Raw genomic sequence first — 27657 nt, forward strand, 5'->3', positions numbered from 1 at the left:
AACAGGCTGATTGCATGGGCGTTTCCGTCGCTTTCCCATGTGTAACGAGGATACGAGCCAATTTTTCTCAGGAAGTTCTCCACGAAGACATCCCTGCCCTCAGGTAGACAGCCCGAGCGTACCTTGCCATAACCAAATAAACCAAACTTCATTTGTAATGTAAATGCGAGACATTCTTCCTTAAAAAGTTCTTCACAAAGGCATCCCTATATTTAGGCAGGCAGCGTAAATATCTCTATTGTTACACCCAACTTCCCTTGTAGATTTGGCAGCAGACATCGATTAATAATAACTTTTTATTACTTTTATAGTTTAATGTTGTATAAGAAATTAACTTAATTTTTGGTTTAAAATTATCCATTTAAAAAAAAATTAAGCCATATTATTTGAAGCACTGATAAATTTTGTGTAAATAGCAAACACAAATGATATCATGGGTTTTGTAACCAGAATAATCAGTCATGAAAGTCTGCACCTAGTTCGGAAGTTTAAATTGTTCGTAGATATAGAAACTGTCTTACTATCTAGATGATACCTCATAACCTTACTTTATATCCTGACGATACCTTATATCCTTACCTGAACTGTTGCTTACTGAATCTGCTGCTGACGTTCAGATGTTTTTTAAATACTTATTTTCAGATTGTTTTCGTTATACGAAGAAAAAAAAAAATTTTTAAATTTTTTTTAGGTTTCAGGTTTTGAGATTATTTATAATTTCTCATCCATTATATATCTGCGATCTGTTTCCATTTGAGCCATATTATTTCAAGCACTGATAAAGTTTTGTGCAAATAGCAAACACAAATGATGTCATGGATTTTGTAACCAGAATAATCAGTCATGAAAGTCTGCACCTAGTTCGGAAGTTTAAATTGTCCGCAGATATAGAAACTTTCTTACACTATATCTAGATGATACCTCATAACCTTACCTTATATCCTGACGATACCTTATACCCTTACCTTACATCCAGATACCTTACTTTGTACCCAGATGAAACCATTTTTCTTAGCCTGGCAGCTGCGTTATTCTACAAACTCTTACAAGGGATCTGCAGAGCTTAAGAACGGGTAAAAGATTTTATATTTTTATTTTTTCATTTATTTTGCTTCATATCTTACTCTCACCATTGTAAGAGAATACATTAAACTTGTTTTCATCATTAAAATATATACTTGTAATCCAAAAATATATAGCACATTCTTATTTTAACTACTATCTTTGAAATTAACCATAATGGCCTCCAGTGATCGAGAGATTAAAGATTGCTGAACACTGGTAGTTCGACCAAGGTACAAATGGGCTCCTTACATTGACGCTTTAGTCACCTGAGTAAATTTTCCTTGGAAAGGAAGCGAAATTGACATTCGGCATAGGTCGATGTCCTCGGGTGCTTTGCCAGTTTCCAACAAAGAAATTAAACGAATTGAGCTGAAGAAGATATCAGTGTTTTTTTAATTGGTATTCTATTGTGATATCCAGAAGATCTCTAAATGATTTTAAGGCGAACAGCTTAGTGAACTGTTGCTTACTGAATTTGCTCCAGACGTTCAGATATTTTTTTAATACTTATTTTCAGATCATTTTCGTTATGCGAAAACGACTGCAATAATGCTCAAATTTTTTTAGTCCAAAGGGACTTGAGTCCCGAAGGACTATTACTTTCGTTTTGGCATTTTGCGTCGGACGGATAAATGTCGGTTCACTTTTCAAACTGTTGCCATAAAATGTTAGAGTCCTGCATTATATTTGAAGAAATTAAATAATGAAAATCTGCGTAAATGTATGTATATTTCTCACATTGTCATAAAATAACGGTACATAGAGTCATCGAATTTTGAATAACGTAATCCTCCAACGAATATGAGCATGTGGAAGACCAAATTTGAAATTTGAAATTTGTTTTATGATCGATTTCCTATTTTTTAAAACTTTGACGAGTTTTTGATTAACAAACTCAAGGATTTCAAAGCGAGCAATGGCAACGTTGTGCAGAAAAAACAATTTTATCTCCAGCGCGTGAGTCTCTGTATCGGAAATTCTAAAGATATGCTCGTTTTAAAACTATTTTGCGATATTGCTGTTGCACTGGATCTTATGGTTTAAGTGCGAGGAACATGATATTTAATAAAGAAAGGTAACACCACACAAAATGTTAAAAAACGCCCCTTTGGACGTAATTTAAAATCTAAAACATTTCAGATTTTTTTTTTTTTTTTTTTTTTTTTTTTTAAGGTTTCAGGTTTTTGAGATTATTTATAATTTCTCATCCATTGTCTGTATATATCTGCGATCTATTCCCATTTGAACATATTATTTGAAGCACTGATAAAGTTTTTTGTAAATAGCAAACACAAATTATGCCATTAGTACGTTTAAAGTCAATAGTTGACTTTAAACGTACAGTTCACCCCATTTATGGACATACTTCGAATGTATTTGTACATTTGTGTCATTTGGTTTAATAATTGTTTATTTTTCCTAAACTCATAAGTGTTATTTTACTATCTTATTTATTTATTTTGCAATAAGAATTTTATTTATCCATTTATTTATTTTGCAATAAGAATTTTATTATTGTTTTGGGAGTATACTTAGTTTTCATTTGTTTGCTTTTTAAAAAGGAACTCGTATGAGGAATTAGGCAGGTGAGTCTAAAACTGCGATTCACTGTATATAAACAATTTTATTTAAAAAAGAGAAAATCTATTTACTTCCTTTCCGAAGAAAAAATTTTAGTAATTGATTAGTATTAAATTGAATAAATGTTTCACTGAAAACGCACTATTTAAAGAAATAAATCCTACGGCATTTATTTATATATCAGATAATACAGTAAGCATTTTGGGGCAAATTTTCTAATACCAGAGTACCCTTGCTGGAAAGCTGTTGATGGAGGTTTATTTGTTAATATGTATAGTATAATTAATCCAAATTTTCAGGTCTTTTTTTTAATTTTAGCTTAAATTTAGTAAAACTCTACCCCAAGAATTAGGATGAATTTTATTAAAATTATCATGTTTTTTATTTTTATTATTATTACTATTATTAGTGTTTTCCAACTGCTCGAACTAAGCACAAAATTGCTCTTTCTACAAATCGTAATGTAAATATATAAAAAGAAACCTTGGAAGAAATAGGGTTTGGTAGAATATTGAAAAAATCAAATCCGATGAATTTATCAGTCTCGCCGAATACAAATTTAGAGCTAGGATCCGAAAAATTCCACTTTTAATTTTTTTCTTTTATTAAAAATCAGTTAAGTCTACTATTTTTTCCCGCTCTTTTTTCCATATATTTGGACGTGTTATGCCAAGTGCGTGATTTCACATATTAAAATCCTTCAACAAAATCTTACGTAATTTCAAGAATTCATCAATTTTAGCTTGCGTAACATTTTATGGATTTATAAATCTGTTTTATAACAAAAGCAAGCAGATTTTGCAAAGCGCGAATCTATGTGAAATTATATGGCGAAATCTGATTGGAAAGTTTTGAGGTTAACATTTTAAAGATAATTTCTTTACCTTTTTTTACATTAATTTTAAAAACAAAATAACGCAGAATATTTGCTTTATGGAGATGAATGCAATATACGAAATGTTGCGGTTTTGCGTCATTAACATTTTTATTCGTGAACGTATTTTATGGTATTTGTATCTTCATTAATATCTATATTTATTTTAATCTACATGGTAGAAAATAATTACGTAAATGAGACGAAGACTAATTCTTTTGAACCAAAGCAGTTACATATACAATCGAAATTCTGTTATCCGGACCTTAAATCAACTCTGTTAACCGTTCCGGCAATCAATCTAAAGAAATCATTGGAAAAATAGTAACATTGAAAGAAATACAAGAAAAATTAAATTTATATTCGCGAATACTGTTGCCAGTGGTCGATCTTTTGGCCTTTCTTATTAGTTGAAGAATCATTTAATGGGCTTCCCGTTGTGAATTACGATAAAGATGAGACTTACATACAAAGATGAAACTACCGCTAACAGTCGGAACACCAGTTGATAACGAATTCTTAAACATATTTCATAAGATGGGAATATATCACTCAGAATGACCTTTCGGAATGGATTAATGTGGGAAATAGCAAAACCAGATTTTAATGACGAAGAACTCAAAGCAGCCACAAGTCAGGAGAACAATCAAAAATTGTAATGATGAGAGTAATGTTCACGATAACAATGAAAACTGAAGCATACAAATGTGAAAATTTGCGTGATAGGGTTATAAATTTACCCCCCCCCCAAAAAGTAATTGATTTTAAAAAAATCTAATAAAAAATAAGCGTAAGCAATTTGAAAATATTCCAAAAATACGTGTAGTTTGTCCACTTTTTGAAAATTTGTAGGCAAATGCAGTTTTTATAATACATGGCCTTATCAATTCGTATTATATGCAGTTCTGAGTAAATAGAAGTAGGAATGGTTTGGATTGTTTTTATATGATTATAGCAAAGCCTCGAGGGCCAGCTGCTTAAGGGAAGGGATGCCTTCGTGGAAAACTTTCTGAGAGAAACTGGCTTGCATGCTCGTTACACATGGGAAAAACCATGAAAACGCTTATGAGGCCATCCTGTTGGCAGGATTCGAACCTCAGACCGAAATACCAGTACCGAAATACTTTACCGCTCGGTCGCTTGTGGGCCAACTAGGAAGAGAACAAACAACATTAGCAGGACTGTAGATATAACCTGCCAGGTCTACCTGTTTTAAGCCACAAACTTTGACTCTTGGGGAATATTTGGGAATTTCTCGTCAAATCTGGCTTCATTTTGAAATGGTCGAGAGACGTTTCATGAGTCTAGAAATTCGTAGAATGACATTTTTTCAAAATATCTTAATAGTCTTTTTCCTGTTACTTCTCTCTTGAGGGATTAAATCAAGAACTATTATAAGAAGCGATTTGACTTAGCTTAGCTAATTCACTGGAATTTCAGTCTTTGTTAGTGATTCAGCTTGCAATTCTGATGTATCGTTTCAACTTTAAAATTGTGAAAATTCGACTGCAGAGATACTGCCTTTTTAGGATCAAAACCAATGCACAAACAAAGTTAGCTCTTTCCAACGTTGATGTCACTGACTTGATACTGTTAAATAGGGAGAAATGGAGATATAAGAGTAGGGAACAAGTTGCTTATGGGCAGACTTAGGAATCATTGACGTCATAAAATAGAAAATCTTGCAGTATACTAACCTTTGAACTTATTCGCTTTTTACCTATTGCGCATGTTTCTAAATGCAATGTTTTCTTGAATAATTAGTTATGAGGCAATTTTTCTTCGTTAAAACCTTTACTTCTAAAAATTGCACTTTTTACATTTTTCGTTTTCGAAGATTATCCGTTTAAAATATGTAGATGATTCATTTGGAAGTGGCGGTTTTTTTGAAGTATGAAACATACTTCGAAAAGAAATAAAAAAATTATCTCGCGAGTTATTCATTTTGCGAACCTTGGGACTTTATCTAAACGTGCTACGGAAAAATGATTATTTAATTGTTGAACATATTTATGGTGCCACAAATTTATCGCCATGATCTCAGGGAGCATTGCCAATAAAATTTGTGTAAGTTATTCACAAAATAAAGGACATATCTTGAAATGGAACAGTAAACAAAACCTAGGAATGTTCGATAGAATCTTGGACTTCTAGCTGCTTTACCCTATTACATAATTTTTAGTATTTAAAGTAGTAATGTCATCAAGAGTTCATAAAATGCTTGTGGGGTAAATTACATGTCTTTTCGAAAAAGATTACGTTTACTTGCAGTTAAAATTTTTTTTTCCCCCGCCAGTAGACAGATGCAATTCGTCAAAAAAGGTCTAACCCAGCGGTTCTCAACCGGTCGTATGCGTACCACTGGTGGTACGAAAGAAAAAAATAGGCAGTACGCAAAGAAGCAAAGTATTTTTAATTATTAAATTCAAAAATTAAAATCCCAACATTCTCATTGAGTTTTTTTCTCTAACACTCGTAAATTTATGCGATCTGAGCTTTGCTCAAGAAAGGTGGTGGTAGTAGTACTTTGTAGTGGTGGTGCTAAAGGTGTTCAATTTTTGTTGAGTTGGAATGCATTAGTCAAAAGGTTGAGAACCGCTGGTCTAACATATCGGTGTTTTAATTGCTTTATCACAGAGAATGTTTCCCATGGGGTGGATTGATATTGCATACATAAAAAAGGATTAAAGGACAGAGACTAATAACCAAGCTTCATTTCATAGCTTTGAGTGTAAATGAATTAATAAATAAAATCATATCAATGTTTGCAGTATATTTTGTAGTGAAAAGTCTATGGAAAAGAATTGGATCTATCATCACCAAAGAACTTGATGAAAAAAATTCTCATAAAAAATTAAAACATCAAGCCAACATTCGAAACATTTGTCAGATGATTCTTAAAGGAAATTTTCTTAATTTGCAGATGTACGACAAATCTATTAGAAAAATCTCAGCGACTACATTCAAAACAACCCAATAAAAATTTCAATCTGCAATAATTTTTATTCAATCTGCTTTTATTGCAAACCCGTCGCATCCATTGTCTGCAATAAAAGCACCGACTTGAGAGGGAGATACGAGTAAATGGCAGATATAATATTTACGAGATATTTCCGATTGGTGAAAAATGTTTTTTATTATGCTATATGTGGCGTAGATTTATTTACCAAAATTATAAAAAAATAAAAAAATGGAAGAAAATTTATAAGAAAATAATAATAATGGTTCCAAAAGGTAAATGGAAGTTTCCAAAATGTATCGATGTTAAAGAGTTAATTTGTTGTCTTATCTTGACATTGTACGAAGATGATTAATAAAATGTCACCACAAATAACTCTCGATTAAGCCAGCCAGCGACCCTACGTGTAGCGAGTGATCTTTAGGTGACCTCCGAAATCCACTTTTCTTGTTTTTAAAGGTGAAAAAACAGGTTTATAAGAAACTATAGCATGATTTTGGGATTATTAAAAATACGGGTCCTTAAGCCCACGCTTTGCGTGTTTAGGTGATAGCCTTTGAACATGACAAGATCTTCAGCGTTTATGACGGTCGATGCCCCAAGTTTTGAAAAACAATTATCAAGAAAATCAAAATCAATGCCGTCCCTTTAGTTAAATCGTCCCTATTAAATTTTTGCGAGCATCCTCTCGCGAATGTACTTTTTGCTTAACGAAAAGAGCCACTGGAAGATGGCTGCTATCAATTAATATGAAGAAATATGGAAGCAGTTGTGTCGCCTTGATTTAAACTTGATATTTTAAGAAATTCAAGTTTGAAATCTTAGAAATTTTAGAATCACCATTTGGACACATTTCAGTTTGATAATCTTCTTTCATTATATTTTATTTTATGAATACAATCCCACTGTGATAGCACTCGAGGTTTTGTCATAATCACACACACACACAATTCCGCTGCACTAAATATTCACGCGGCTTGGTAAACTGGTAATTCTATTGCCAGTCGATGAACGTTTATTAATGTTTCAGCCTGTTGGAGCAGACACTGCCTATAACGTAACAAAATGATTTAAAACTACCGTACATGGGTTTTAATAGTATTATTGATCTGTTACTCTAATTGTAATTAATACAGAAATTCCTAATGCATATTATGCACAATCACCCTAAATAGTGTGGTTTGCCGAGGCTGACTGCTAGTCCAAACACCATCATACAAGTTCAAATTTTTTGACTGAATGTTTGTGTGTGTATTTACTCTTTCTCATGGGTGCCATATCTGTCTACCCCCTACTCTAGGGTAACATTTGTACGGTTCTACACTACTTTAAGGTGACAAAGCACTGCAACCGTAAAGTCAGTCAAACTTGCACTTTGTTGTTGCGTTTGCTCTAGTTGGTAGGTAAGATAGGACTCGTCCTAACTTACCTACTAACTAAAGCAAACGCAACACCAAAGTGCAAGTTTACAGTAAACCTATTAATTAACACGTTGTAGAGATATTAGGTTATTTCGAAGCGGGAGACATGAAAAAATGTGCAGTGCCCTCGACGGAACTCGAACCTCGGATCTCTCGAATACGCACCGAACGTGCTGACCATTACACCACGAAGGCATGCTAAGAAGGCGGGAGAAATACCTTATAACGTCAACCTGACGGTTACGCACAACTCAGAATACAACAGAAATGCAATATATGCTACTTGCGGCAACTCAGAATAAGTGTTCCGGTCAAATCAAAATGTGAAGTATAATTTAAAACGTGCCTAAATAAACTTGGGCTTCGCGAACGTGTCTTGCCGAATCTAAAGACGATAAATGAGTTCAAAGAACAGAGGGGCGTAACAGAGTAATGGTTAGCATAGGTCAAAGGTTAGTCTTCAAATTCAAGAATTCTACTCTTTTGCTCTGAGCTAAGTTGAACGCTCTGCGCTTAAGGTTGCGAACTATGCGCTAAGTTACTTAGGAAGTTACTTATGTTACTTATGTTGCTTAAGTTACTTCTTTATAGTAGGAGTTGATGAAAATAGCAGTTAAAATGAAAAAAAAAAAAAAAAAAAAAGATAACTGGGTAAATTAGCATAAAACTGTATACATTTTCGGTCATGAGACGGTTAAGAGACTGATGCTTTTCGGCTCTCGACAAGTGCTGGTAAGTGGTAAGAGCTATATATTATTCACATCTATTGCAGAATTGTTTTCCTCTGTTTATTGTATGTAAAGTTAGCAGCGAAATCGTTAATTACAAGAGAACCAAATACTTTATTAAAAATAAAATTAAATTAATTACCAAATACTTTATTAAAAATAAAATTAAGATAATTAAAAAATATTTTAATTAAAATAATAATAAAAAAAACTCAAAACAAATCGCTTTGCAAAATAAAAGTACTCACGTAAGAAAAGAAGCATAAGCACACCATTCAAAGCGACGGAAACTTACTGGGCTGCTTGAATGGAGCGTCGTTTTGAGTACTGCTCTGAAAAACCTCTTTTAAATTGCAAGAGTTAGTAGTAGTTAAAGTAACGACTGGCGGAAAAGTATAAAATTTCATACCGTGAGCTGAAGATAATACTAAATAAAGATAATAAAAAATAAATTACTTCAATTTTGAGAAAATATAGACGCTCTTAGGTACCATATTCACATTTTTCAAATGCGGTCTAAAAAAGGATCCATGCGTATAACTTCAATTTCAAACCGCCAACCAAAAAAAGCAGGATGAATATTAGTGGCGTATCTAAAACCGATACTTCAAGTTCAATGGTCTCCCTGTCCATTGTCATGCATTATGAATGAAGAAGTATTCTTGGTACTTACAAGTCAAATGTGCCAGGAGTTGTTTGACCGCATTATAATCAATAGATAGATAAGACAGATTAAACATGTTTTTAAAAAATGTCCATCAAAGCATTTATCGTAATCGCTTGACCTTTAGTTGGAGATTTTTGTAGTTAAGTTTGGCAAGATGTTTTTAATTTTATTAAAGTATATCACACAACGATAACAGAAATAGATTAACAAAATAAACAAATGAGATAAAAACATGCAAGCTAACAAATGAGATGAAAACTTGCAAGCTTGATCAGATTCCAGTCTAACGCCCGATACACATTTAGCTTAATTTGTGTTTGATGTCAACATATTGGTTCAGTTTTTTAAATTCGCGCAAAAAGTTCCTACACTAAAATATTACTTTAGGAAATAAAAAAAAAAATAAATAAATAAATAATATAAATAAAACTTTAAAAGCGTGCAAAATAATGACACGTATGCATGTGTATATCGGAAAAAAGAGAGCTTCGTCCTCCCCCTGTCAGATTTGTCTTTACCAGATTTCGGCCCACCAGCGGCCGAGCGGTAAAGTCGCTGAACACTGGTAGTTCGGTCCGAGGTTCGAATCTCGCGGGCTGGCTGCATGGGCGTTTTCGTGGTTTCCCCATGTGTAACGTGTATACGAGCCAGTTTCCCTTAGAAAGTCCTCCACGAAGGCATCCCTTCCCTTAGGCAGATAGCCCTCGTGTGCTTTGCCATAATTAAATACACCACACCACACCTTTACCAAATTTCGTTTTACTTTTTATTAGAAAATTAGCAAAACATTAGCAGAATGTTAATATTTTCCCCATATGGCTGGACACTTGCTCGTGAGAAATTCATCAGAAATGGATGAGCCAACATTCTCTGAAGTAAAATTTTTATGCTCTTCTATATTCCATTTAACATAATTGTTAATAATCACAATACGATTGCTGCAAAAGTAACATAAATTTAATTCCTAAAATGTAATGTGTAGCATCTTCAATAAAAAGTTAGTGCTGTCATTTATCAAGAAATTTGTGGACAAATAAAACTGTAAAAGGCATTTTATGTTAGTTAAAAAAGTGTTAAAAATTAAAGAAATTATAATCATAGTGTGTTTAAGCGCATATTTTCATCAGCTTAATTCGAAAAAATAAATACAACAAAAAAATTTTTAAATACGCAGAAATTGTATTATTATTATTATTGATTGGTTTCTGTTATTCGTCTCCAGGCATTTTCTCACAATACAGATTTGTTACGAAAAATGCATCGATACTACGTTATATAAGGGATAAAATTGGAATTTAGACTAAAACTCGTATAAGAAAACCCTACTTTATTAATATAGCATAAAGAAAATGCATAATGAATACGCTGGTCATTAAAATGGCTATAGCATGAACGAAGCGCACTACAAACCTCACTGTCATCAAAGTTAGACCAATAAGAAGAAGGAACTCACACCATCGCGTTTCAAAATTCGATAAAGGAAGAATCACAGTCTCTGAGACTGCAGATTATTGTGCTGCGCAACTACTACGCGTATTCTTCGAGATTCAACGACTATTATGAGAATTCGCAGTCGGTGGGTACAGGGTCATGCACAGCAACCTACGGGACATTAATGCCTCCACTCTCCGATGCCCAAGAAATCAGATATCTAGTCCTCACCGCATCGTTCTTACATATCGTACAGCCATATCAGCTATCCTTTCCCAGAAAACTTCTGTAATCGGATCAAAACCGTTCGCTCACTAACCTGGATCAGTTCTTTTTTATGACTCAGCGCTCACTCATAAACACCTTGATGAAAAACATCGGAAAAGAGGAGTGAATCAAGAGAGATTAGCGGAAGCGGGAAGCATCGAACGAACAGTGGGATCGGGAACGGTTAGCGAGGTTAGAGCGAAGAGCGAGAATAATCTAAAGAGCAGTGGGATCGGAAGAATCGACGCAATCAATCGCTAACTCTCTGATGAACTGATTTCTTTTTCAACTGTACGTTAGACATTCCCTAAAATCTCCTTTCCACACAGAACTAACAATAATATCCCAAAATAAAAATTTTTCAAAAAAGGTAGCAAATAATGAAAATTAAGGTCACTTTTAGCATGGGAGAATAAATATTCTTTTCTTCTCTAGCATGGGAATTGAACTTTACTGGCACGCTTCCGACAAGAACTCTCATGGATGAAAAGAGCTCCTCTCTTTCTTTGCGAATCAGGCTTTCGCTCGCTCAGTACAATGATTCAGTTCGTGATCGAATAACACATCTCTATTCTTGGTAAGCTTCCAGTAAGAGCTCTTCGTGAACTGTAAAAGAGCTATTACTCCGTTTTCTGAAATCATCTATTCTTCCGCTCAGTATCGATTCTTTAAATCAGTTCCGGAGCGAATCGTCCAACTCTAGTTTTGGGTTCTATTTTCTGCATGGGATATTGCTTTTATACCTCAAAATTATTGAATCATTGTATCCATCCTTTATAATATATTTTTACAATAAATATGATTCTGCTAAGTGTGTCCTTTTATGATGCAGTGATTTTAATGACAAGCAACGTTAATTTTTTAAAAGAGGAGACGAAAAAAGTTTAATTTGTAAATTCGTGTTTTTTATGAAAAAGGAGTAAGAATCAACTTCGTTTCAATAGATCTCAATAGATTTTGTAATTTACGACTTTTAGCCAGAAACTAAGGCGAGCTATTATTTTTTTTCACTAGTTTTCTTTTCAATGGAAGTCATAGATGATAAACAAACAATTTATAGATACTTTTTTCTCAAAAAGAATAAATATTTAATTTGTTTACATGTTTCACATTCGAACCCGGGTCCTTCGTTACGGCAGTGTCAACGTATGTTATTTTGCAATTTTTGATGTCTTTTCAACTTGCCTCGATCGATTAATTAAGTTTGAATAATTGGAAGAAATAAGTTTAAATGATGTGCGGCCAAAAATGTGTATAATTTAATAGGCCGTACAACGAAGTCATGTGGCGTCCACATCAGATTTTTCATTTGGTTCTCTGCATATAAGCCGGGAGTTCCATGGTTTATTGCCATAATTTAGTAATATTAGCTCTAGCTCAATCATCTGAGAACTCATTCTGGGATTTCTGCTAATTAAAATAGTTAAATATTCGAAATGAAATTATGTGTCATTTGTAATATTTTTCATCTAGAATACTTGTGGCCTTTTTAAATTTATGTAAATAATTTTAATGAAAAAAAGATGTTTCTAACGCCTGTTTCATACCAGGGTACAGAATAATCGTTTGCGAGGTACTCGACAGTAAATTTTTAACATACAAGAATAAATTTTTCTAAAACGCACAGTAGAGAACGAGAGAAATATAAAAAAAGAAAGAATTTTCTGAAGTTCATTAAAATATTTTTAATGATAACACTAAATGAAAATTAAGTGATATGTGTATTCCCCCGTCTAGCTCGTAGGACTCAGGTAGTGGAGGAACTGGGGAAAAGACACTTCTCCGGAGATTTAATGGGAGGAGGAAAATTAGATCAAAATTCAGCTGAGCGAAAAGACTACTAAAACCATTTAGTCAAGCCTTACCCTGAACGTTTAGTTTCGGGCTAAATATAAACCTTAGCTAAACCAGTATATCGAAATACCAGGGCATCTTGAAAGAACATAAATACATAACTGCAACACTGAAATTTAAACTAACACTTCATGGAAGACGCTGATCAAATTAAGAGGTGTTTAATTAACGAGTTGTCTCAGTTGATAAAAATCAAAATGTTAACAAGGACTAACTTACGGGATGACTGTGTCTCACTGATTAAACAATAGCTATTACAGTTCGAAAAATGCATTAAAGATACTCTGTAGCTGGAAATGATTCCTCGATTTCCTCTTTCACCATTTTATTTTTGATTTTCTTCGTGGCCGAAAATAACTGTCGTGACATTTTTAATAAAGTTCTTTATATAGCGATAGATACGGTAATGTAGTAAATTCGTTTTAGATGGCTCGCTGTCGATTATTCTGTACCCGATGGCATAATTGAATTAGAAACAATTTTTATTGGTTAAATAATTGATTTAAATGTATATAAAGTATATTTTCTTAAAGAATAAAATAAAAATAATTTTTTTAAGAAAGACTTATGTATTTTAAATTGTTCAGTTTGTTACAGTGAGAATTTTTAATAATTCGAAAGATAAAGATCTTATGGAAGATTGACAATAGCAGCAGCTCTTAGAACTGGGCTAAGCGTCTCGGCAGGCTATGTGTTTCATAAGTACCATGGTAGTGTAAAATCATGCAACTTGAAATAGAACGAAGTGAGCATATGTATATATTTTTAACCTAAAAATAAAAGGCGGGATGTAATTCTTTGCAAATGCTCCTCTCTTATCGGCAGAGTTACTCTTATCGGCAGAGTTCTGGCCGAAATAGATTACAAAGATCGTTCACTGTGGATCATAAATGCAAAACTGTCAAAAGAGGGTGCATTAGGTACCTACCGATTAATCACATTAAATATTTGATACGCAAATTCTTCAAGTATTTAGATTAGCTTTGACCATGAAAAAATAATATTTCTTAACTATTATTGGAACAAAAGTTATTCGGGATATTCGGGGAAGGAAACAGTACTTGAATATACGATCGTATATTTGTTGTAATGCAAATAAAAGTATTTTTCTTTTTCATTTTTCATATTTTTTTCAGTAGAGACTTGCATAAAAAAATGTTACGTTTTATTATTAAGAATTATTTATCCTCAAGAATAAAAATATGTGTCCAGAAAACAATGATGCACACTGAGAAAAAGAAGTAAAAAGTAACTGATTGCATTTATATTTAATATTTAAAGAAAATAGTGCATCTATGCTTAATATTGTAATTCCTTGTGTGAAGAGGTGATTAAAATAATTGTCACCACACTTATTTAATCTATTTTAGAAATTGACCCTTTGCCCTGTGATGTACCTTGGGCAACGTTCTGTCTTGATGATGAAACACTAAAAGTCCTCCTTGGTGATGTTTATGACAGATGCATATCGGCCATTTATGACAACAACTACATTTATTTTTAAAAAAATAGTTCTTGTTATCGCTAAGCATGCTTAACAGTGACTCATAGTAAATAAAAAGAAATAGGGTATAAGGTTACTATCATTTTGCATTAACTATCTATTTATAATTTTAGTTTTTACTATAACTTCGCCTCTCCGTTTCTTACGAGAAATGTGAATGTGTTAGAGAACATTTAAACAGTTAAACTGAGGTTTAAGGATTGTAAGACAGCGTGTTTTTGCCTCTCGGGGCCACGTTGCTTAGTTTTGCAAGCTGTGATAAGATTGTAATTATTCCGCTTTGCGTTATAGCTGCCGTTATTTAAATTGTTGCGCCAGTGAGAATTCTGAGCCAACTTATAATTAAATTAAATAATGTAGTCCTTGACTACTAAGTTAAGTTTTAACATCTGGAATTTGTCTGTTACTTTATTTTTATGATATAACATTATCCAAATGTAGAGTTTAATTATGTATATTTGTAATGAGCACATTAATGCATGGGTGTAATAATGTAAGCATGTGCATATTGTAAATAGAATAATTGTACAGCGTATTGGGAATAATGTATTGTATACTATATTGTGTACAGTACCTCGTAAAATGTGTAAGTGCCCCTAGCATGTAGAGCTATGCTTTGAGCCTCAGGAAACGATAATTGTAGTACTATAACTTAATGTATTCAAGAGCATAGAATGTAAATATTATAGCGTGTATGGCAAGTATAGTATATAATTTATCTAGTATATGTAGAGTAACGTTATTAAAGATATTGAGCAAAGCAATTGTGAACATTGCTCTATATGGAATGTATTATGCTTCATGTATAGAATGTTGTGGGTTGCCAAACAAGGCAGCCGTACTTTGTGTGGGATATTCACAGCAGTAAGTAATGATTGCATGTTTTCGCATTCTGTATTTTTTTTCAATGTGTATTTTTAACAGTATGTTAAAGCTCTTTTTATTAAGAATTATGTTGCATATAACGAAGAGTTATTACCAGTGTCTATGTTATATAAACAAGAGTAATATTCAATGTAATATATAGCTAATACTCACAGTATATTAAGTGTAGAAATGAGTTTTGTAAGGTGTCTTAAATTTTGTGCAGTGTTCAATGTAATATGTATTATAAAAATTTTAGTGTATTGAGTGTTTTATATATAGCAATGTGTTAAAGTGAAATGTGACCAGTAGAATGTTTAATTGCAAAGTTATTTTTGGTATGTTTCCAGAATACAGCAAAATGTATGCCACAGTGAACTTTTAGCATAATGTTATTTAATCAAAAGTAATATGGGCTGTACTGTGTCCTCAAACCTGTTATCTGTATTTTGTATATTATATTATAAGTACAGCGTAAAGTAACCAACGTGTATTTCTGTGTGTAATGTGGTAATTCGTTTGTAATATATAATTTTGCTCTTTATTTAAGCCTGTTTTATAAACTTATTTATTTTAGCCTGTCTTATATATAACCAAGTTATGTATTATATAATCAAGTTATGCCTTATATAATCAATTACATTACTCGGATTCTATATTGAATTGTCAAGAATAATGCTAAGTATTATATGTTGCAAAGAATGTATAGTGTATTAAGTCTAGCACTGAGTTGTAAATGTGCCTTAAGTACAGCGCAGTGATCAATACAATGCATATTATAAAATGTATAGTGTAACGTGTATGTGTAGCAATGTGTTAACATGCGATATAACCAGGAGAATTTTTAACTCCGCATGCAGAAAAATCGGATACTCTGCCTTTGTATGGCCATGTACTGTCTTATCTTCGGAGTGTAGCTTCAGATAGTTGCTGAACCCGGACAAAACCTCATTAGTCTATGCAAGCCGCCCTGGTGTCCGAACCTGCTCTCGCCTGTTACTTTATGTTTCACCCAATCACTTTATGTTTCGGCTACGTGGGACTTGACGTCGAAAGGGACAATTCTCAGAACTCGCACAATTTCAGGAAACCCACATAGCTAGGTTACCATTTTTACTTAATACAAAGATTTGAACGCCAAACACTAATCGATTATCGCTCAGATTCGGATCACGTGAGGCTTCAGAGGCAGAACTTTCGTCTGATTGGTTGTCTCTACCCGGGACTGAGGTCCAGCCGAGACATTTTCGGTGAGGTTTGAAAAAAATCCCGCGTAGCCGCAACATTGATTCCGTAGCTAGGCGGCACTTCGTTTCAGGCCTCTTTTTTCTAGGAATCCTCCCGTTTAAACCAGTGCTACCAGAATCTCGTTACTCAGGAAAGTCCCGTCTAGCAGGACTCCTAAGAACAATACCCGTTGTTCATCAAAACTTGTTGACTAAATATAACTGAATATTGTTTAAGGTGAGCTAAAGGTGGTGAATGGGGAAGAATCATAATTCACCACCTTTTAGCTCGGGCGCCACTGTCAGGACTTCTGTTCCCTCTAATAGCCTTTGGAAACATCACCACTGGAGTCCTGAGTAGGAACAGGGAGTTTAATAAAAACTATGTTCGTGCAAGTGTAGAAGATACAGTACAAATGCGAAGGGTTAAAATTACCCTTTATTTCTCACAGCGTACAGCCGATCCCATTGTTCGTGACACAGAGACCAGCGCTTCTGGTCTGAAACGTAGAAATTAAGAAATAGAACTAACTTAACTAAATAAGAACTAAACTTAGAGACTTCACAAAGACTAGTAACGCGAAGATGTGCCTTTTAAACTCTACGTATGTAGTGGGCAGAATGCGGGAAACTACAAGTCTTCAAGTATCAAAGAGAACTAAGTTCTGGTCTTAAAGGCAGACAGGAACTGACTGAAAAGCGCGCGCGTGGTAAGGCAGAGAGAAGTCTCTTTGTAACTCTCTCTTTGCTAAAAGCCATGTCTTAAATACTTAACAGTTTGCAAGCACAATTTGCATAACCAAATCTGGCCGTTTATTCTGGCCGGAAATGGAAAATAAGAGAGGATAGCAATGTTTTAAATTAAAATAAATGTTAATAAAACTTAAAATAATTACAATGTGTTTAAAAATTCTATATAATAAGCAGAAATTTCATTTGAACTGATTCCCTTTCCCTTCCATTTAAAAATGAGATCATATTTGACTCAGCTCATTATTCTACTTAGCCAGCTTATTCGATTCTGATATTTCGCATGAAAATGCATGAGAAAAGCAATTTCCTGATTCATGAATAAAATTTCATGAATTTTCAGATCGATAAATATAAGCAGAAAACTGCTGCTTATGAAAAGGCACATTTTTCTGATTGAGTGCAAATAACACTGTATTTACAGGAAAAGTCTTCGAATAAAATATAATTTAGGGAAATAGAAATCTGTGTCTTGGTCTGTTGGAATACGCTGATAAATTTTGACATTATGCCGAAAAACATTTTTTGAAACACTAAGATTTTGTATGTTCAGGAAATGTATTTTATTCTGAATCTTAATAATTCAACAGGTTTTAAAACTTTTCATTGTTATACGCGTGTTGGTGAATTCTAATTTTTCATGAAATATTTCACTGATATAAATAATTATTTTTTAGATAGTTTCAAATTAACAGCCACGAACAAAATCTGAGAATTTATCAAAAGAGTATCTTTCATTGTTGAGCTATGGTTTTTTTTATTTTGAAGCAATAAAAGTATAATGATTATTTTATTAATGTAAATTTAGAGGGAATGGGGGTTGGCCAAACTTCATGTCAGTAAGAGCCGCACGTTTGAATTCAGGAATGTTCGAGAACCGCATCTAGATTTTCTAAAAGCCACAAGTTCATATGTACATCATTATAGAAGTAGTGGAGGAGGCTGTAAATAAAAAGAAATCCCTGATAAATTTGTAATAAGAGTCTAAACTAATTAATTACTTCTTTTTGGACACTGAATAGTTTTAATTTACCATATTTCGTGCATATATTTTATATGCACGAGCCGCACAAATTGCCTGCGAGAGCCGTATCAGGCTCGCGAGCCGCACTTTGGCTACCCCTGCACTGTAAAAAAAAACCTCGAAGTTTACAGACAAAAGTCTTGTATAGTTACAGAAATGCGAACAATTACGAAGGAAATACCTGTAACGAACACAGAACCAAACGAAACTGTAAACTCTACAGGAGTTTTTCAAGAAGTATTGCTTGGATTTTGTCCGTAGCGTGTGATCACGTGGCTTAAAACGGCTGAGAGAGAAGAACCAATCAGGAAGAAGGTGGAAAAACAGCGTCTTAGCGGGAGAGTTCAACGATAGTCGCCATGTTAGCCATTATTTTTGCTATGGTCGAGGTAAGTTCAAAATAGTGTTTGACGTGTATTTTACTAATTTTATGTAATGTATTTGTTATGTTCTTTACACTATCTATAATTAAATTCTTTTAATGTTTAGCTTATAATTCTAATGCTTCTAAATAAACCTGTGTTGAATTATTGTTAGAGTTCAAATCACAGAGCTTGTGTTCCATTTAGTAAAATAACAACTTTTATTCGTTACATCTGCAGGTGTCTGCAGTTAAACTGCTCATATTTATAAACAGAAACAAATTTGTTAATATGTTAGTTTAAAAACAAATAAGCTTAATATTAATGTTCTATCTATAGTCTAATAATTTCTCATGTTAAATATTTATGTATCTTTTAAAACATATCGCGTTAGAATATTCATATTTTTCATTTTGTTGACAGATGTAACATTATTATTCCATACATGTTATCATTAATCCCAGCGTGAGCTGCTTTAGAATATTTTCCAGAGCATTATTACGCTATGTATGTTATTATTAATCTCAACGAAAAAGAAAAAATAAATGTAATATATTTAAAAAATTCGACAAAATAACTTAACATACATTAAAAATGGAATATCATTTCATAAATACATGCGATAAGTTCGCCTTAAAAGATTATACAGTCGGATAGCAATTACATATTTGTAAAAGTATTCAATGTATATTATTTTTTGTGTTAAAGATAGTTTTAATCCAGGACAGTCTTTACCAACTTATAAAGCATCTATTAAGTTACATTATAACCAACATTTACAAAAGGCAATCGAAATGCCGTGACTTTGACATATTTTTAACTATGATGTAACATACTAGGAATATTAAAGAAAAAAAAATTCTATTTTTTCCTTTATGCTTGTTGAAAAGTAAAATATTAATAAAATGGTACAACATTCATTCTAGTACTTACAATGTAAATTTACATATAAATTTACTATAAATTTTGGTGCAAAGTTCATTATAAAATGCATTTGCTAATATTTAATAGTTATAGCATTCAATATCAAATCATGGAAATATTAGTAATGATACGTCAGTTGCATATATTAATTTCAATACACAGCTCAATGCCAAATTTCTTCTATATCTGAGATAACATGTATTTTTTGAGAATAATTCTTTTGTGTCATCTTTTCATTTTAAAATCTCTTTGAGATATATTTTAATGTGAATTATTTTCAAAATTATCCTCATTAGAATGAATGTTGTTCTCTTTATTATGTTTGAAACTGCCATTACGCTAAAAAAATATATTCAGAAAACTATTTATTGCTGAATGTTTAAAATAAGTTCTACTGCTCCTTTTTGACAAAGAGTATCCATTTGAATTGCAGTTGGTTTTAATTAATCGTTGGTTGTATTTTTAAGAACTACTTGATAAAATTCAACAAATTAGTTCAATCTATGAGTTCATCTGAAAAACCTAAAATTTTTATTCCAATTCTGTCATGTGTATATATTTCAAGAATGAAAAAGAATTACAAATTCACTATCCAACAATACTGAGTAATATGTTGTTGATATAGCCAAACTTAAAATGACCCATTTTAAAACCAGATTAAATAAATCATCGCGTATCGGTCATCGAATTTCTTTGGCGTTAAAAGTGTCATAGATTTAGTAAATCCAAGGGTCAAGGTAAGCTCAAATATTTTTTTTCATAGTTCATATTTGCTAAGTTATAAATTTTGCTGATGCAAAAATTATGTAACTTATGCAAACATATGCTTAGAGTATTTGAACTAGTGTTGAAAAATCACTGGAATTTAAAATGTAATTGACAGTATGCCTTAAAACTTGTTTTGGTAAAAGCATATTTATGGGTGCCCCTTGGCAAAATTTGGCGATTTTTGGCAGTACATGGATACCGAGTTTGTGCAATTCTTTGACCATGTTATTTTGGCTTGTGTAGCGACGATTTGTGTGCCAAAAACCGCCGTTACACGAAGACAGATTGCACATATCCATGTACACATCGACCTATTTTCACTTAAAAAAAAAATCTGTGAATTGTACAAACTTGGCATCGCGCACTCCCTTGACTTTATCCATGTACACATCGACCTATTTTCACTTAAGAAAACATCAGAGAATTGCACAAACTTGCTCTCCCTTGATAATACAGGGAGCACCCTACAATATACTCTAACTGCTGTTTTTCATAAATTAAAACATTTTAGGCATTTAAGATATCTTCCTGTAAGTTACAACTAAATAAATGACTCTTAAGCATAAAAATTTCAAATTTTTATGCTTAAGAGTAGAAGGAGTTATACACTTTTTAAATAACAGTGTCAGAAAAATATACTTTTTAAAATATGTAAACCATTGTTTGAAGTATAGAAAAACCTTCCTTAGCAACTATACCTCTTTAAGTGATTATGTCAAGTATTCTGGTGATACAAACATTGATATTAATTATCACTGAGAACCATGCTTTGTGAAGTAACCACCTCCATTAAATATCAAAATTGTACAAAATTATGGAAAAGTTATAGAGTGGTTTTACTGTATACTTAAAGCATATCATATCACTGTTAGATATTGATGATGTAAAAGATATTATCTAATCATAAATATTTCAAGCATTAAATAGCTTAGTATAAGTCAATAAGTTTTCAGATTCTGACTTTGTACCCTGTCTTTCACTACGTAATATTTTTCTAGCAACTGTGTTAAGTACCAGTAAGTAAGTTTGTCTTAAATACCACTTAATGTAATCAGGTATCATCTGTTCTGTCTGTAAAACTTAATCGTAATAAGTGAACAAATGAATATCTGTAAAACTAAAGATGACACTCTATGTAAAAAATACAAGTATTAAAATGTGTATGAGAGGAACATTTAAAATATTAAATCCACGATCAATTTTTGCGACATCTAAGATAGAAAATACCCAAACTGACTAGTTAATTCAGAGGATGAATGCATGTAACATCATTGTTCATGTGTTTGTTAATTGTGTAAGTATTGAAGTTCATGCATTAATTGTTGATAACTATATTATTGGCCTTATATATATATACTTGCATTTCAAAATTTTGTATATTTTGCCAGTGAGCTAAGTATTAAATGCTGTTACGTATAAGTTCATATTATGTGGAAAAGTAGTTTTTGATCTAACACTTTCTGAGAATTTTTTAATGTTGATCATCAAGCTTAAAGCATATGGCTGAAATTACCAGTATTAACCATAATTTAATTATTCTCCTGTTTCAGCGTTTCTCAAACTTTTTTCGAATAGAGATTATGTGAATTATCATAATTTGTGAATCACCTTGCTGCTGTTCCCTTCGAAAGCAATTTTTTAGCATATATTACTACTAGTACACTTATATTTTAATATATAATTAAAATCCGTTATATTTCATAATTAAGTCCATTGAAGAAAAGTTCTATTTCTAATATTTCAAGATTATTAATGAGAAGGATGATTTGTAATTCTTGCATGGCTCTTCTATATTTGGATATATGATGGTAAGACCACAGTCTTAGTGGATATATGATAGTATATTTGGATATATGGTGGTAAGTACCACATTTATAGTGCTTTAAATCCATCTTTTACTGCTAAGACTGAGTGGGAAGTCTGTAAGTAGGGTAACCAATAATAAATTTCATAAAATGTCTATCTTACGAGAAAAGGTGATAGATGATTGTCATATGTAACTTTTTAAACTCTGAGATTTTTCAACTAAATTTTTTTGTCTCCTTTGGGAACTTCGGAGGACCATGAGGGCAAGCTGTATGATCCACAGATTGAGAAGTGCTACCTTAATACATTTCAATTTCTAGAGAAATTAATCTTAAAAAAAAATCTGATCATTATTAAAACTACTTTCCAGATTTATTTTATATTACAAATAAATATAGTAAATATCTAATAAACCTCAAATTATTTTCTGCAAAATGAATTATTTAAATTTGTACTGTTTTTGTTTCAAAAATTTATGATACATGCAATTTATGATTTCATGAAAGGACCAAAAGGAATCTTGTTTGAAATTTAATTATTTAATTTAAAAAAAGATTTAAATCATTTGGAATATGTGCAAGTGCATGCAATTATTATGAAGAGATTCTAAATTAAAATGTCACATAACAAATTTAGAATATGTTATATACTTCTAACGAATGTGATTTTTTCTTTATTTAGGAGCCATGCTTTGAATCCTAAGAAGAAGAGGACTGCACCTTCACAACTAGTTAATTAAAAATAACAATAATATAAATTTTACCTATTTTTTATTTTATTTTCCTTTTGGATAGTTTTCAAATAAAAATAAGCCTATTTTTGTTTCTATATTCTGTGTATTGGAATAAAGAGTCGAAATCCATTGCAATATCCAATATTTTCAAAATATGATATTTTTTGAAATAAAATATATGATTATGGAATATTACGTTAAAATGAAATGGTTCCTTATGTAACCTGTATGTTACACTAAAAGGCTTCATCGAATACTTGTAAAGTAATGAGCAAATACTAAGTTAATATCTTGTGTGAATGAATATTATCTTACAGAATTTTTTATTCCATAAAAATCTATCTAAAAATATAATTTTGTTGAATGAAGATTTAAACATTTTTCCCGAAGATTTAAAAAGTCGTTTGAAATAATGATAACAAAAACATTAATCTGAACCATTTAATAAATTAATAGAAAATTTTGAGAACAATTAAATCATCCACAGGAATTTTGAAATAATCATCGTATTTTTGACATCAGTTAAAGAAAGAAAATCTGAGTCATTTTGATTATAGTGATAAATTAGTTCCATTAATAGTAGGATAGAAAATTAAAATTTTAAGGAGCCATTATGCATTATCAATTTTTCATTAAAAAATTTTTAGTTTATTACTACTATCATATCAATTATTAATGCTGAATTTTATTATCTTTAGTTTTTACATTCTTTTCTTAATTTTCTAGGCATAGCAGAGAAAAATATAATTATAGGATCAAGGCATTTCCAAATACATTATATTTTCTTCCTTAAATTTTTAAGATCATTCTATATTCATCATGTATTATAGACACAGTATCAGGGGATTCTGTTCAATTTTTCAGTTAGAATTTGGGACGAAGTTGTGAAGTCATACCTACATTAAATGCTTGAATTGATTATTTGAAATATGACAAAGCAAGAGAGGGCCGTCTGTCCAAGGAAAGGAATATTTTAAGGAAAACTTCATGTTACACAAACATTTACACAGGCAGCCCATTCTCTAGGATTTAAATCTAGAGCCAAATGCTAGTGTTCAGCTTACTGTCTGGCTGCCTGTAGGCAATATATGTTTTAGTAGAAGGAATACTTGAAAAATTAAATTTAGGACTAACTAATTCTTCAATTTTGTATTCAATGAGAAGAATGTAATTTATTAATAAAGTTTTAAATCTGGGAAAATACCTGTACAACTGTCCGATTAATTAATCTATTATTTCAATTAATGGTCAGTAGCAGAAGAGATTAAAAAGCATTTATGCCTAAAAGAATTATATGTTGTAATTAAAATGAATAATGCAATTAAGCATGAAAATAATTTGGATAACTTGTGATAATTGAATTTAAGTTCATTGTTGAGTTACATAAGTAATTTTTTTTAGAATTTGAAAAAATATTTAGAATTGTTTATTGAAACAATTTCATTAAAATATTTTTTTACTGTAATCATATCCAATTGCAGTCTCTTTAGATTACACTGTTGGGTATAAGGAGAATGATTTGGTTTAGTTTACTTAAGTATGGCAAAGCACACTAGGACTATCTGCCTAAGTGGAGAAATGCCTTTGTGGAGGACTTTCGAAGGGAAACTGACTTATATACATGTTACACATGGAGAAAAACCATGAAAATACCCATTCAACCAGCCCATTCGCGGGATTTGAACCTCGGACCGAACTACCAGTGTTCAGCGGGGGAATTCTAGAACATTACTAATTTATTGCCAAAAAACCATTAAGTCTAATACACAAGTTTTTTTTTCCAGCTATTTCGTGATGCATATGTAACTTTGAGATGTCTTAAAATTCAATAAAGGAAAGTAATGCAGATGTAAGAAAAACATAAAATTTGAGCTTCTTTTTAACATTGGAAATATTTTGAAAGAAAATGTTGTATATCTTTTAGAAAATCTAAGGTATTTTTCCTTAAAAAAAAAAAAAAACTTAATATTTAAAGTTACATAACTTCCCTTTCCCCATAAATAAATAAATGCAGCATATTTTGTTACAAGCAGTAGCTGTAGACATTTCACATAAAACATATGTTCTACATGTGTAATTATTTATAGTAATATTATAATCAAAATATTTAATATTTAGGAATACATCATTTTTGTATTTTGTATAAGACAAATATGTGCTATATGCATAATTATTTGGAAGAACTTTTAAGTTAATTATCTGCAACTTTTACATATATATATCCTTTAAAATTTCACATGAAAATACATGTTCTTACATAATCACTTGCAATAACCTTACAAGCAGAACACTAGTAATCTACAAATATTCCCTTTAATAATTCACATTCAAAAATTACGATCTACTTACACTATTATTTCCTGTAATCTTTACAGATGTTTACATTGGTAAATCACATATGAAAAACATTACACGATAATTTCCTGTAACATTACAGATCTTTGATCTGTAACCTTTACAGGCATATGCTTCGGTAATCAACATACAAAAACTTTGCCTACGGAATAACTTCCTGTAACATTGCATGTCAAACATCTGTAACCATTACAGGTATAATCTCTGTAAAGTTACTAAGAAAATTCCTGTTTTGATTACTCAAATAATCCATGCCATCCCAGTTTCCACGACTTTTCTTAGTAACTTTACAGATTTTTTTTTACAGTGTGGTATATAACGTAAGATTTGATTTTTACAGAATCCTCCCCACCTTTGAGACTGTTTTTATAAAATTTTTCACATTATTTTAAAACATTTTGCAACTGAAAATTTAGAATCATATTTTAAACCAACTTTACATAACATTACATAACATTTACATAGCATTACATAACGTTACATAACATTTACAAAACTTTACATAAACAAGAGTTCATTATTTAGTTAAAAAATTCCGAATGTTCAATAAGAAAAAAATTATACGGGGTAGTCAAAAATATTTTATTTATTTAAGCACTAATTTTAGGCACATACTTCGAATTGCGAAGTTTCTTAGATTAAATGAAAAATTTTCATTCTAAATATGAATTATTGTGCAAGTACTCAGGGGCGGGATTCTGATACTAGAATCTGGGTCTATACTAGAATTATATTAAGTCTAATTGCACATATACATTTAAAATTCGCAAATATAGGAATTGAACAAAAATATGGAACCACCTCGTAAAATGCATGTTTGAACTGAAATTCGAACGTAGGCAAATTGTTGAGGCTCGTATTGTGGGTACTTAACCAAGGTAGCTGAAGTGTTTGGTGTTTCAAGAAGCACAGTATCTAAGATTTTTAACTCAACAGGAAAACCAGAAAAACCGCATCCGCTAAATCACAGCACGGAAGAATATGTGTGTTGAGTGATCATGACAGACGTTCATTGAAGAGAATTGTAATGAAAAATAAGAGGATTACAGCCACAAAAATGACCGCGGAACTGAATGTCGCACTCGCAAACACTGTCAGCACCAAAACAATACTAAGGGAGCTCCACAAACAGGGGATTTTGGGGCGAGCTACAATTCAAAAGCAACTCATTAGTAATCAGAATGCCTGCAAGAGAAAATGGGGCCAATGGTCATAAAACTTGGATTGTAGATCAATGGAAGGCCATTTGGTCGGATGAGTCTTGTTTTCCACTATTTCTGACTTTTGGACGGGTTTAGGTGTGATGAACGCCATCCCAAGCGTATGATACTGTTTGCTGCCGAGAGTGAAACATGGCAGTGGTTCGGTCATGGTTTCAGTCATACCGTGCTATTCCAAAGAACCCATCATCATTGTGCAAGGTCACATTACTGCCACTGATTATGTGACCATTTTGGCTGATCACGCCAATCCCCGTGGTACAAATTTTGTGCCACAAAGATGATGCCGTATTCTAAGACGACAGAGCTCCTGTTCACTCAGCTTGCACAGTCCAGGAATGCTTTTCTGGGCATGAAAGTGAACTTTCATGTCTACCATGGCCATCACAGTCACAAGATAGCAATATTTTTTAGCCTTTGGGGGCTGTTTTTGAGAAAAATCTGCGTGAGCGCTATCCACAGCAATCATCGTTAACTGACATTGCCAACGTTTTACAGGAAGAATGGTACAAGATCCCCTTGCAAAGCATACAAGATCTCTGTTTATCCATTCCAAGAATACTGTAAGCTGTTTTGAAGGCCAATGGTTTTCTTGCACCGTATTAGTCATAGCAATATGTTTTTATTTCGGTGTTTCCATATTTTTATCCAGCCTCTCTAAGAAAAAGCTTAACAATTCCAGGCTTTACGATATTTAAGTGAATTTTGTCGTTCTAACGTATAGTTTTGTCGTAGTACAATTTTCGTTATCTTGTCGTTAGGGTTGCTAGCTGCTATATCGATGGACCTGTGCTCGAATCGCGAAGAAGGTTTGGATGTTTAAAAAAACATAGTGTCTGCGGCATTAGGGCACCTAAAATGTGGCAAAGTAAAAGTCCTCTGGAGTGACTTGGTGATGAGGAAAGAGAAATAGGATCCCTCCGAATCCGTTCAACGGAGAATTTTGCTTCAGAATTGGAACGGAGCTAGGTAAAATCGTTCTGTCGCCTATAAGGCACTCAAAGCCCATGGTAACGACAGACACAATTTTAGTACACTTCTCGCCGCAATGATATTCATGGATTTGTTCTGGTGTTGCTGCCTGATAAGTCATAACAAGAACAAGTGAATTTTAGTGACGGATCAAGGAAAATACTTTGCTCATTAAACATGTTTTATTATAACTGCAAACGAATTCGCATTTTCTTAGCGTTTGTAATAACCACGAATGAAATCCATGAGTAAGATTACTGCCGCGAGTAAGATTTATGTATGAAATAATAAGCGTTTGATGG

At 32.2% G+C, this 27657-nt stretch overlaps 1 long non-coding RNA gene across 1 annotated transcript in view; it reads left to right on the forward strand.

Moving 5' to 3' along the window:
* The window catches only part of LOC118197861 (uncharacterized), a 37364-nt gene extending 14438 nt beyond the window's left edge, over nucleotides 1-22926 (forward strand). The window contains exon 3 of the long non-coding RNA XR_004759667.2: nucleotides 22757-22926. This is a non-coding gene — a long non-coding RNA (uncharacterized LOC118197861). The remainder of the gene's footprint in view (nucleotides 1-22756) is intronic.
* Nucleotides 22927-27657: the final 4731 nt, after the last annotated feature.

This window comes from Stegodyphus dumicola, chromosome 5, assembly GCF_044657685.1.
Source record: "Stegodyphus dumicola isolate Sdum_Otavi_A_Nest chromosome 5, ASM4465768v1".
In the NCBI taxonomy this organism is placed as follows: Eukaryota; Metazoa; Arthropoda; class Arachnida; order Araneae; family Eresidae; genus Stegodyphus; species Stegodyphus dumicola.